The 14,186-nt window shown below is 49.1% G+C and overlaps 1 protein-coding gene across 3 annotated transcripts in view; it reads left to right on the plus strand.

Annotated features, from left to right (window-relative positions):
* Positions 1 to 14,186, plus strand: part of LOC119448975 (collagen alpha-1(XII) chain-like) — a 219,025-nt gene that overhangs the window by 168,242 nt on the left and 36,597 nt on the right. The window lies entirely within an intron of this gene.

Here is a 14,186-nt window from a genome sequence, read left to right on the forward strand (position 1 = left end):
AATGGGCACGGAAAGCGTGAACGCAGTACTCGGGCACCTTTCCCATTGTAACCGTTCTTGCATTGCGTTTCGGGGACCGTTGCCAATTGACCATCGTGAAAAGGTTCTCCAGCAAGCATTTACTGAATAGGGTACGTAAGCCCAAAGTGTTGTTTGACAGCTTTCATGGACGTATGACCCGCAGCTACTACGCTATCAGTTTTTCTAATAAGTGCGAGCGGGGAAGGGGTCACACCAAAGGTCAATCACTTTGGCTGGCAGGTGCTGCCTGCTTGTTAGGATTTTATTGAACTCATTGTGCTGGGCGCTGTAGCTTTGCGTGGGAGCACGCATGCTATGCATCTGTCACCCCCCCCCCTTTCTTGGAACGTCGTTTTTATTTGGATGTTGTTTTGAGGGAGAGGGAGAAAGACACCATCAAAGGTGATAGAGAAAAGGGCGCTTAGGAGAAGCGCAATACTGGAAGCGCCGGTGAACAATATGATCCTAGCACGGGATTCGTGATTGGTGCGTCGGCGGACCACTCATTGCCACTCGGTGGCGATTGGGTGGTAAATGCTTGAGGCGGGGCACCGGAGGGTAGAAAACGTGGCCCCGTTGCCCCGTCCAAGCGTGCTGGACAAACTACGGTGCAATGCACCATCGACTATGTCGATATAGGGTCGCCCTATGTGTACCAGTTCCGCCTTGTATCTGTAAATTCTTGTAAATAGTTGTAAATAGGAAGTATGTTTTTTTCTCGTCATCTCTCTGTCTACTTCAACCCAGCGAACCCGTCGCCGCTATCGTTAGCGGAGTGTCGTACCACTCCTCTACGCCCAAGTAGAGGAGTGGTACGACAAGAACCTGAACTTTACTGGGATTATCCACGTTCACGGGGGGGGGGGGGCAGTGGGGGAGCTCGACGCCTCCTTCACAGAATCCGAAATCTTGGAGGTGCTGCAAACGCCCAACGGTCGCTCTGCACCGGGCCCGGATGGCATCTACAATAAGCTCCTCCGAAACTTGGACGGACATTCAGTAACGTTGATGACCGAGAAAGTCAATCAAATCTGGGAAACGGGCCTCGTCTCCGATTCCTGGAAGACAGCCTCAGTGGTGCTCATCCCGAAACCAGGCAACTCTTGCGCCGGAGAACATGCGGCCCATCTCGCTCACGGCCTGTGTGGGAAAGGTGGCCGAACATGCCATTCACACCAGTATATCTAAGCACATAGAAACTAATGAGTTATTCCGTCACAACATGGTCGGCTTTCTGCAGGCACTCTCCACACAGGACGTCATGCTACTTCATCATCTTCAGCCTATATTTTATGTCCACTGCAGGACGAAGGCCTCTCCCTGCGATCTCCAATTACCCCTGTCTTGCGCTAGCGTATTCTAACTTGCGCCTGCAAATTTCCTAACTTCGTCAGCCCATCTGGTTTTCTGCCGTCCTCGACTGCGCTTCCCTTCTCTTGGTATCCATTCTGTAACCCTAATGGTCCACCGGTTATCCATCCTAAGCATTACATGGCCTGTCCAGCTCCATTTCTTGCGCTTAATATCAACTAGAATATCGGCTATCCCAGTTTGTTCTCTGATCCACACCACTGTCTTCCTGCCTCTTAACGTTAGTCCTAAGATTTTTCGTTCCATATCTCTTTGTGGGGTCCTTAACTTGTTCTCGCGCTTCTTTGTTGACCTCCAAGTTTCTGCCCCATATGTTAGCAGCGGTAGAATGCAATGATTGTACACTTTTCTTTTCAGCGACAGTGGTAAGCTCCCAGTCAGGATTTGGCAATGCCTACCGTATGCACTCCAACCCAATTTTAATCCTGTGTTAATTTCTTTCTCATGATCAGGGTCCCCTGCGAGTAATTGACCTAGATAAACGTACTCCTTTACAGACTCTAGAGGCTGACTGGCGATCCTGAATTCTTGTTCCCTTGCCAGGCTATTGAACATTATCTTTGTCTTCTGCATATTCATCTTCAACCCAATTCTTGCACTTTCTCGATTTAGGTACTCAGTCATTTGCTGTAATTCGTCTCCATTGTTGCTGAATAGGACAATGTCATCTGCAAACCGAAGGTTGCTGAGATATTCGCCGTTGATCCACACTCCTAAGCCTTCTCAGTCTAAGAACTTGAATGCTTCTTCTAAGCATGCAGTGAATAGCATTGGAGAAATTGTGTCTCCTTGCCTGGCCCCTTTCTTGATAGGTAACTTTCTACTTTTCTTGTGGAGAATCAAGGTAGCTGTGCAATCCTTGTAGATGGATGGATGGATGGATGAATAACTTTATTAGTGTCCTTTAGGGCGCGTGCTAGCGCGCAGCGGGCCGCTCCCACGTCGGGACAGAAAGGCCGAGCCTCTCCGCCGCGTCGCGGGCCCGTTGGACAGCCCATAACTGTTCTTCGAGGTTGGGGCTGCGTAGAACCGCATCCCAACGTGAAGAACTGTTGCTTTCATCGCCGCGTAACGCGGGACACCGCCAGAGCATGTGAGGTAAGCTCGCTAAGTCATTGCATAGTGCACATGTGTTTGTTGTCTGAATTTCGGGGTACATTTTGTGAAGAAGTAGGGGGTTTGGGTATGCCCCCGTCTGTAGAAGCCTTAGTGTTAAAGCCTGAGGTCTATTGAGTTTACAATGCGGGAGGGGGTAGATCCTACGAGCCAAGTAAAAATGCTTAGTAATTTCGTTGTACGAGATAGGAGAGTCCCGATAGTCAGTACCCCCATAGTCATGCTGCCCGGTGGTACTCGTAGCTACGCGGTTGATAATTCCTCGCGCAGCATTGTGTGCCGACTCATTGAGGTTGGGCGGGGCACCCTCGATCTGTCCCATGTGGGCTGGAAACCAGATCACTGTGTGTGGCTTGATCTGCTTGCTTCCTAGTATCCCTAGGGCCAGCTCGGATATGGTTCCTTTGGCAAATGCCCGAACGGCTGATCTCGAGTCACTGTAGATTGATGTCCTCTTGTCGTCCAATAAGGCCATCGCTATTGCAGCCTGCTCTGCGGTCTCAGAGGACGTCGTCCGAATCGAGATTGCGTTCGTTATTTTACCTTCATGGTCTACGGTAACCGCAGCGAAGGCCTGTCCGTCGGCGTAGCGAGCTGCGTCTACAAAACTGTTCTCCGAAGCCCGTTCCCGAGCCTTTTCCAGGAGGGCCTTCGCGCGCGCCCGACGTCTTCCCACGTTGTGTTCCGGATGGACGTTTCGTGGGATCGGGGCGACAGTGATGCGGTCCCGCTGCTCTCGAGGGATGCTGCAGAACTTTGTTTTGACTACTGTGGGGGGAACGCCCAGCTCCTGCAGGATGTGTCTTCCAGCTTGTGTGGTAGATGTAGATCCTTGTAGATGTTCGCAAAGATATTCACGTATGCCGCCTGTACTCCTTGATTACGCAATGCCTCTATGACTGCTGGTATCTCTACTGAATCAAATGCCTTTTCATAATCTATGAAAGCCATATAGAGAGGTTGAGTGTACTCTGCAGATTTCTTGATTACTTGATTGATGACATGGATATGATCCATCGTAGAATATCCCTTCCTGAAGCCAGCCTGTTCTCTTGGTTGGCTGAAGTCAAGTGTTGCCCTGATTCTATTAGAAATTATCTTAGTGAATATTTTATACAATACTGAAAGCAAGCTAATGGGTCTGTAATTCTTCAATTCTTTAACGTCTGCCCTTGTTATGGATTAGTATAATGTTGGCGTTCTTCGAGCTCTCTGGTACACTTGAAGTTGAAGTTGTGAGGCATTGTGTATAAAGGTCCGCAAGCTTTTCAAGCTTCCATCTTTGATTAAATCTACTGTTATTCCATCCTCTCCAGCAGCTTTTCCCCTGGTCATGTCTTTCAAGGCCCTTCTAACTCCATCGCTAGTTATAGAAGGAGCCTCTGTATCCTGTTCTTCACTACTTCGAATTAAAGTAGCTTGGCTGCTCTGGGAACTGTACAGTTCAGTACAGAATTCTTCCGCTGCTTTTACTATGTCATCTAAATTGCTGATGATATTTCCATGCTTATCTTTCAGTGCATACATCTTGCCTTGTCCTATGCCAAGCTTCCTTCTTACTTATTTAATGCTGCGTCCATATTTTACGGCTTCCTCGATCTTTCCCACTTTATAATTTCGAATATCGCTTACTTTCTTCTTGTTGATCAGTTTTGACAGTTCAGCGAATTCTATCTGATCTCTTGAGTTGGACATTTTCATGTATTGTCGTTTCTTTATTAGATGCTTTGTTTCCTGGGAGAGTTTACCTACTGGTTGCCTTGGTGCCTTACCTCCCACTTCAATTGCTGCTTCTGTGATCAGCCTAGTTACGGTTTCATTCATTACCTCTATGTTGTCGTTATCTTCCTTTTCTAGAGCTGCATATTTGTTTGCGAGCACCAGCCTGAATTGGTCTGCTTTTACCCTTACTGCCTTTAGGTTGGCCTGTTTCTTCTTGACTAAGTTCACTCTTTCTCTCTTCAAATTGAGAGAAATCCTAGACCTTACTAACCTATGGTCACTGCACTTGACCTTACCTAACACTTCTACATCCTGCACTTTTGGATCGGCAGAGAGTATAAAATCTATTTCATTCCTTGTTCCTCCATTAGGGCTTTTCCAGGTCCACTTCCTGTTGCTGCGCTTCCTGTAGAAGGTATTCATTATTCGGAGCCCATTCCTTTCCGCGAATTCTACTAACATCTCTCCTCTTGCATTCCTAGAATCGATGCCGTAGTTGCCAATTGCTTGCTCACCATCCTGCTTTTTTCCCACTTTTGCATTTAAGTCGCCCATGACTACAGTATACTGAGTTTGTACCTTTCTCATTGCTAATTCAATATCTTCATAAAACTGTTCTATTTCTTCATCATCGTGGCTAGAGGTTGGGGCATAGGCTTGTACCACCTTCATTTTGTGCCTTCTATTCAGCTTTATTACGGCGACTGCTACCCTCTCATTAATGCTGTAGAATTCATCAATGTTGCCCGCTATGTTGTTATGGACTAGAAATCCAACCCCGGATTCTCTCTTATCTGGAAGACCTCTGTAGCAGAGGACGTGGCCGTTGGTCAGCACTGTGTAAGCCTCACCAGTTCTTCTAACCTCACTAAGGCCAATAATATCCCAGGCAATTCCTGATAATTCTTCAAATAGTCCTGCTAGGCTAGCCTCACTTTAGAGGGTGCGCGTGTTGAACGTTGCCAGGTTCAGTTTCCATGGCGGCCTGTCAGGACCCAGAGATTCTTAGCACGCTCTGCCACGTAGGAGGTCTGACCGCCGCCTTGGTCAGGTGCTCCGCAGCCACTGGGGACTGAGGGCCATGGGTAAATTGTCGGAGTCATGAGGGAGATAGTGGCGGAATACTGCACCAGGGAGGCCAATTCCTGTTCTAGTGAGGGAGTGACTTTGATGAAGCTTAGTGGGCCTTGCTAGTTTGGTTGCACCTGAACTAGTATAGCCCCACTAGCTCTCGGCAATATATTTTTTCTTGCCGGTGTCAGGCACCACTCCATGCCTGAAAATGTGGTGGACTGGAGTAGGATTCGAACTTACGACCTTCAGATTTGAAGCCGGGTATTCTACCTCTGCTCCACGCCACCACGTCATGCTACTTATAAAGAGGCAAATCCTTGATGATGACGCTAGAGACACTAGGGGCATCCTGGCTCTAGACTTGTCCAAGGCTTTTGATAACATCTGGCACCGGTTCGTGCTAGACGCGATCTCAGACCTGGGCCTCGGGCCACGATTTCATGCGTACGTTAGCTCCTACCCTCAGGGATCGCAAGGCCACTGTCAAAATAATGCAGGTCAAATTCAAGGAATTTACATTCGGAGCGAGAGGCACTCCGCAAGGGGCGGTCATCTCTCCCCTACTGTTTAAAATCGCCATGAAGGGATTCTCGGAAAGACTGGCCACAGTAAGAGGAACGGGTCACGCCCTCTACGCGGATGATATTACCTTGTTGTGCATGGGAGGGTATGACGCTGCAGTTGAGAGTGCACTCCAAGAGGCGCTCGACATTATAGAACTCTCCCTACTAGACACGGGCCTTTGTCACCAACCAAGTCCGACCTTCGATTTTATAGGTCCACCCGACTGGGGGTTAGGTGCTCAACACCCTTAGATCAAGTTCCCATAGCCCTCTATACGAGGGACGGACAACAAATCCCCAGAGTGGATACCATCTGGGTCCTCGGACTCATTTTGGAATCGCCCAGGGGCAACTCACAGACGATAGCCCGCGTCACCAACAAGACGCAGAACATGCTTAGGCTTATCCTCAGGGTCTGGAACCTCCGGGGGGGGGGGGGTTAAGTGAGAGCTATCTCCTCAGACTGTACCACGCGTTTCTTATGAGTTACGTTAACTATGTGGCTTCCGCGTTGCGCCGCTAAACGGGAAGAGGTCAAAATCTACGCCCTCATGCGCAAAAGCATCAAGCGCGTGCTGGATTTACCACTCACTACTCGCACCGAGCGTCTCATTCAACTAGGCATGCACAACACCCATCAGAGGTGATCGAGGCCCAATGAGTGGCCCAAATAATACGACTCTCATCATCACGAGCGGGAGACGCATCCTCGAATCCGTTGAATGCGGTCACCAGGAATTCACGGAGCGCAACGCGACCCTATCACCCATGGTCCGAGATACGTTCAAGGTAGATCACCTGCCACGTAACGTCCACCCTCAATACAATGTAAAGCACCAAGTAGCCCGGGCTCGTTCCCTATTAAAAGTGGCTGCGGCCACTCCGAGTCTTGCATGTTTCGTTGACGCCGCCCAGTACGGGCGCTCTGATCACTATGTCGTAGTTTCGGTTGATTCCAATGGCACTCTCAATAACTCAGCATCTGTGCGGAAGGTTTCTGCAACAGTAGCCGAGCAGGCTGCTGTAGCTATAGCACTGAAGGACCCTCTACGTCCCCATATCTTTACAGACTCTAGGTCTACAGTCCGAGCGTTTGCCTCTGGCTCCATCTCAAAGGAGGCGACAGCCATCCTCCGCACCAAGGGGGCTGGTGGTTTTCATATCATCAAATGGTTCCCGGCTCATATGGGTCTCAACATGCACTCTGAGGTTGTTAAGGCTATGAGTTGGCCCATGACTATGCGCGAGGTCTTACACACCGCGGTGGTTCCGGTAGACTCACGGGCGGCGACTTAGGACTGTACAGGGATTAGCTCCTCACATTCCATCAAGTCTTGGCACATTATCAACTTGCTCGGCGGGCCTTTCCGCTACCACATCCTAAACTCGCTAGACCACAATCGTCGGCCTTTTGCATGCTCCAAACGGGGTCGTTCCCCTCAAGGGGTCGATTTAGTCACTTCGCGCCTAATTTAGAACCCCGACTGTGGGGAGGCGTACTGCTCTTTATCTCATATGCTCTGGCATATGAGATACCCAACTCATCGCTTACCACTCTAACGGACTGGGAGGTGGCCCTTAAGAGCGGCGACCTCTCAAAGCCACCATGGGCTGTCGAGAGGGCCTGCGACAGGGCGGAGGACCGCGATCTTGCGACCCCGACTTGGGTGCGGCCCGCGACGGCCACGGGTACTCCCTGAAAAGGGAGTTACCCTAAAGCGGTTCCTCAGGACCACCAAAAAAGTTCTTTGTCGGTCTATCTATCCTTCCCAGGCTGTCTTTCCGCGCCCCTAGTGTTGCAGATTGCCTTGTCCATGTTAAGTGTCAGGGGTAATTAGGGATCGCTGATAGAGGCCGCCCTGTAGTGGGCATAAAAAAGGGGGAAATTCGCTGTTGAACGCAATTGCTTCGAGGTTGGATTTTTAAAGAATATTCGCTGTCAAGTTGGGGGTGCGGCCCTTACACAGGTGCGGCCCCTACACAAACTTAGACGGTAGGAATCTTCCTTCGTGTGATTGTCTTAGGCTTCGCTATCCCTAATACTGCCTCTCCTTTCCGGTAAAACTGCAGCCTTTGTTTTTTAAAGCGAAGCATTATATGGCTTGGCAAAGCGAAAAAACGTCTGCTAGAAGCCTGTCCACAGAAAACTATCATCATCAGCATTGGCTCGAGCGTCATCGTCTTCTTCTGCCGCTGGCTCATCACCCCCCCCCCCCCCTCGAGTTGCGCTCGTGCTCGTGCCACTGCTCCCGCGTTCGTCGTCATCGTTTTCTTCCCCAGCTGGCTGCGTTGCCGATTATCATTCCAGCGTAGAATTTCACTTCTCTTCTGTCGTCTTAATGAGGAGGATGCGTTTACGGGGGTATGAGTCATTTCTTCAGGGGGTATGAGCCATTCATTGTCTTAAGTAACGGACAGATTTAATTTTCCAGCAATTTAAATTCGAAGAATCGCAAGCGGCAGTGGCGGGCGACTGCTGCTAACCTCGCCGCCCAGGAAACTCGAGACAGCGAGCGCAAGCGACAACGGCGGACTGCGGACATACCGTAGTGACGTCGTTCTCTCCGTCGCAGCCGAACGTGTGTGTAACCTCATTAAGAAACACAAAGACGTAACCAATAATTGAAAAATACTTTTTATACTGTCGGGATTAACCCAGGGATAAACACCGGGGCCACACATTTCAGCTTCGCTGGTTAACCATCTGTACGGAGTGCTTGGGCGGTCAGTTGCTCTTTTTTTGTCAGTCTGATTAAAAGCGCTGCTGCGCATGACTGCTATTGATTCTGATTTCGAGTGAATCTGGCTTGGCCTCAATTTGGTTACTGAGTGAAATATATATATGTATGACCTCCGCATGCAAGTTGCCATGTTTCATCCCTAATAAACGCTGTACATTAATATTAGAATTATTAGATGAGTCGTTAGCATTGCCCACTGCAAAGAGAAGCAATGGTGAGACATGTCATTCTCGTGCATTTAACACAACGTTGATAAAAGACTCTGCTCAAGGGGCTGTGAAGTCTGCAGGTTTTTTTTCAGCGTCAAAAAAGCGCGGAAAGCAATTTGAAGCGAGTTGAACGTCCAGCAACATAGGCTATCCCTACCATTAGAAATAATTGTTAGTTGGCTGCCTCCTCCAATTTAAAAATACAATCCAATTGCCAGGATTTCCAGAAATAAAGTGAAAGTATGAATAAAAGCCGTACACGTCCGCGACAACAATGATGCTGTAAGCGTTGAGTCACGAAAACATTATAAGTGAAAAGGTAGAGGCAACTCAAAAGAAACCATAAATGACGTGCGTTACTGAACTCTGGTTATTGCCATTTTAAAGGGGGGGGGGTTGGCTTCGACATTGCTGAGCCGAGCCCCCCCCCCCCCCCGGAAATTTCCGGAGGGGGCTATCAGAAGAAGTTATATCACACGAAGCCAGCAAACAGACACCAAACATAGCATAGGGGACATTACTTGTACTGATTAATGGAATTATTAACTGATAAATGAATGAAAATGCAAATGGATGAAAAAAAAACTGGATGCGATGGGGGCACGAACCGATGTCTTCGCATTACGCATGCGATGTTTTTCACAAGTGAGCTACCGCGGCGCCGTTTTCACACCCACTTTCTGGGGTATTTACGTTTATCCACTAAAACTATCCCTGGCAGTGTTAGCCAGCGCCACCACTCAAAAGCCTTGGCTGCAGATGTGGAACATCATTTCCCCTATGCTGTCCTTGGTGTCTTTGTCTGCTTTTTATATGTATATATCGAGAGAGAGAGAAAAGAGTACGGCGTACGTTGTTCTTGCACATTATATTGTGACGTTTCGTCCGTGACACGGACTTCGTCAGAGTGAATGATTGTGGTACAATGCAGCCGCTTCTATGAGCTCACGTGTAGGCACTATCAATATGGCAATTCATTCGATAAAAATAGTCGATGTTCACATTTCAGTGACAATCACAGATCACTACGGTGAAGAGGAACATGGGACATGGCAGGGATTTCCGATCTTAACATCGGTAGCAACGCATGTTACACACTTTATTATACATGATACAAACCAGCAGCTCATGGCATGAAATAGGAAAGTACATCAGGAGAATCAGCACCAGCAAGGACTTCTTATCTTAATGTCAATAGGAACGCACGAGACGCGGATGTCTATATATATATATATATATATATATATATATATATTCTCATGACGAAGTTAGCACAAGCGTCGCTGTCGTCGCATGGCTCCTGAAGTGAGGAAGAGAAAGACGAAAGGATGGGTGTCGCTGGTTTTGCCTCGCGCTGGCGTTTGGCTGGAACTGCTCGGGTGCTCTTTGCGCTGGACCTAACGGGATTAAACGACGCTCCACCGCGGAAACGCGATAGGGGCGTTGTCTGAGGGGAGAGTGGGACCCGGTGTCGATGTGGTGGGAAACACTGTTCGTACGACCCAAGGCGTGTTCCGTACAGTCGAACGAAGAAAGGAAAGTATCGAGGAGAGACAGGAGTTGCTCGCGGTGTTCGAGGGAAAGGTTGGCGTCAAAGCATGAATCAAAGACTTCGGTAGCCAATCGGGATCTTTTCGGAAATGGTGTCATGGCGTCGAGCGAAAGGCCAGAAGAGGAGCCAGGCACGTCCAAACACTCAGACATGTCAATAGGTTCCACACAGCCGAGGCACTCGTCGCGAAGCAGAGTCAGCGGGTATTGGAACGGGTTGTCCACTAGCATAATTATTGTACCAGCGGCTACGTCAAGAACGGCGAATGGAAGTGGTAGAGATTTGCGGTGAAGAAAAACAGATGAAGGCGAGAACAGTACCGAGGCGTCGGGCACCGATGGACACAACAAAGCGACTGGTGTAGAAGTGCTTGGTGGCAGATCAGTATCGGCGACGACAATAATCTTTAAGGGGGCGGGAGAGGCGGCAGGCAGAGTGGTGTTAACGACAGACAGAGCAACTTCGGCACGGGCACAGTCAATGACGGCACGGTGGCGTGACAGAAAGTCCCATCCCAGGATGACATCATGGGAGCAGGAAGGCAGAACAGGGAACTCAATTGTGTAAACTACGTCCTGAATAACGATCCTAGCGGTACATGCGGCTGAAGGTTCGATGGGCTCCGTGGTGGCAGTAGGAAGTACAAGGCCAGAAAGTGATGTGGTGACCTTCCTAATCTTACGGCAAAGAGTCTCACGTATGACGGAAACTGCAGCGCCCGTGTCGATGAGTGCGAATGTAGCGGCTCCTTCAACCTGTATTTCTATAACGTTTTGCGGTGATAGCGGAGGTCTTGGGCATTTCGACAAGCGTGCAGCTCTTGCCTCCGAAGCTGCAGCATTTAGTTTCCCTCGTTGGAAGGCGGGCGACGACGCATCGGCGATATCGAATGGCGACGCGGTGATGGTGAACGACGGGGGCTGAAGTTCTGACGACCGGTGCAGAAGTTCGGCGATGGGTTCGAATCAGCATGCTGGTGGGATGCAGGTACCTGTGGCTCAACGACGACGTCCTGACGCGGCAGGCGACGGCGACAAAAGCGCGGCACATGTCCCGCGATACCGCACGAGAAGCATATATCGGCCGATTGTCCCGCGTGCGCCATGGATCTTGCGGCTGGAAGTAGTGAGGCGGCATTTGAGGGACAGGGAGAAGCGCTGGGCGCGGTGGCGGCGCCGAGTAGGGGAATGTCGTTGGTCAAGGACGCGACACGACTTCAGCGTACGTCAAAGGTGCAGCAATCTGTTGGACTGGTGGAAGGGCCTCTGCAACCTGCTCGCGGATGTCCTGCTGCACGGCCGAGGACAAAGGTTGGACAGGCTCCTGGGTGAGAGGGAGCAGCGAGAGCTGGCGGGCCACCTCTTCACGAATGAAGGCTTTGATCTGAGGCAGCAGAGACCCGTCATTAGCCTGTCCGTGAGCAGTCACCAAACTGGAAAGGGAGGCCACTTGAGGAACACTTTGGCGGGCGAGCGCTCGTTTCCGTCGTAATTCATCGAAGCTTTGGCAATATGTGACTACGGCTGCAACGGTGGTAGGATTCTTGGCCATGAGCATCTGAAAAGTGTCGTCATCAATGCCCTTGAGGATTTCTTTATCTTATCTACCTCAGTCATCGTTCGGCTCACGCGGTTGCAGAGATCTATGACGTCCTCGATGTAACTAGTGAAAGTCTCGCCCGGCTGTTGCGCTCGGTGGCGAAGGCGCTGTTCAACGCGAAGCTTTCGCACCGCAGGACGGCCAAATACCTCCGCGAATGCACTCTTAAAGTCATTCCATGTCGCAATGGTTGCTTCATGGTTGCGGAACCAGAGGTGGGCGACACCTGCAAGATAAAAATAACCTTGGTGAGCTTTGTCCGATCGTCCCATTTGTTGTGGTTGCTCACACTTCGTACGATGAAAGCCAGTCGTCGACGTCGGTATCAGCGGTGCCACTGAACACAGGCGGGTATCGTTCACGAACGGCACCGCAGGTGACTTGCACAGTTGTCGAAGTGAGTCGCTCACCGGCGTCGTCTGGCATGGTCGTGGGGGTAGCGGAGGGCAGAGTGCGGCTGCGGAGTTCCAGGGCGAGTTGTTAGGATAGTTAGGATACCCAGCACCTCCACTAAATGATATGGGGTTTATTGGCGTTTAATCCCGTTAGGTCCAGCGCAAAGAGCACCCGAGCAGTTCCAGCCAAACGCCAGCGCGAGGCCAAACCAGCGACACCGATCATTTCGTCTTTCTCTTCCTCACTTCAGGAGCCATGCGACCACAGCGACGCTTGTGCTAACTTCGTCATTACAATATATATATATATATATATATATGTGTGTGTGTGTGTGTGTGTGTGTGTGTGTGTGTGTGCAGTAGTTCTTCGTATCTGGTATTTAATAAATTGACAGAAGTGAAGGCCCACGCAAACAAACAAAAAACAAACATTTCATTTCGACGTCTCTGCCGGGGTCCGGCCTTCCTAAAGAGTGCGAGTGCAAGCACCCAGAGCTCAATTTATACATTTTATCTGTAAGGGTGAAGCATATTATAAAAAAAGGAAAGCGTAAAGCGTCATCAATACCGACGCGCGTACATTCAGTAGCGTCCACAGGGGAGGGGCGTGAGCATAAGATGGAGAGACGATGTCACTGGAATGCAGGGAATAGGGGTCACATGTTTGCACAGAGCATCCGAAGGGTCACAGCTGCCAGAGGGGTTTCTCGTGTTTGCTTGAAGTCGGTCACGAAGACGGTCAATACACCGCACTTGGTTACATGACTGTAACTTCCACTAACCTGAGTTCCGCAAATCACATTCCGTTGCATTCTTTCCAAAGGTGGTATCTTTTGTAATTGCAGGCATAATCGTGATAAGAAATGAACAGAATCGGAGAAAGAGAATGCCGTCAATATACGACCTTCCGGTTAAATATGCCATCGTGCCCGGTCTCTTTTTGAATATTATCAAGGTGCGTGCAAAACTTCTTTGAAATAGCATAGCACAAAGTCATCCGATTCCAAATCATAAACCCTAAGAAGCAGAATAGCACACAGGTAATATAATGACCATGGCCCACTACGTGACGTTTTTTAAATGAATAATCGTGTTTTGCTGAGTTTCTTCGTCCCCAATTCTGTTCTTGTCATCGGTTCTGCAGAGTGCAGATCTCGTAGGAGTGGTGTTGCGGCTTCTGCGAGTCAACGACGAAATGCAAAAAGAATTAATTTGAAAACAATCATCAAAGTGCGGCCCCCCAAAAAATCAGAATGCCTTTCTTTTATTTTTGGACTAAATCGACCAAGTCACAACGCGGCGTTGCTTATTGTGTGCCTATACTTTAGCACTTAATCTTAATTATTTGTTCGCTACTTTATACCGTATGCCCCAGCTAACGCTAGCTAAGCTATTGAACGAAAAAAAAACACATTTAAAAAGAAGGCGCTCGACACAATTATAGCAGCAATGGGCTTCGGTCGTGAGATATCTGACGACCGATCACCGTATATAGGTCTTAACTTAGTATCTTGCACTATGTTTTTTTAAATAGTTCTTTTCGTTTAACAATCTTGGCTTACGTTAGCTGGGACACGCTATACCGGGTGTTCAAAATTAAGCTTTAGGGAACTTTTAAAACTCACCTGTGGCAGGTAGCATAATTCTTATCGTTGAGCTGGGTCACTCAAAGGGGCGGACATTAGTAGCACAAGAAATCGAAGCAGATATTCAACTAATTAAGAAAAGTTGCCACGAACTTCTTAGTTAATTACTTTACGACACATGTTGCAATTCACGAATTGTATCCGGTGAGCTCGCAAGACGCATCCACATGAAATTAA

This window comes from Dermacentor silvarum, chromosome 1 (genome assembly GCF_013339745.2).
Source record: "Dermacentor silvarum isolate Dsil-2018 chromosome 1, BIME_Dsil_1.4, whole genome shotgun sequence".
Taxonomy (NCBI): Eukaryota; Metazoa; Arthropoda; class Arachnida; order Ixodida; family Ixodidae; genus Dermacentor; species Dermacentor silvarum.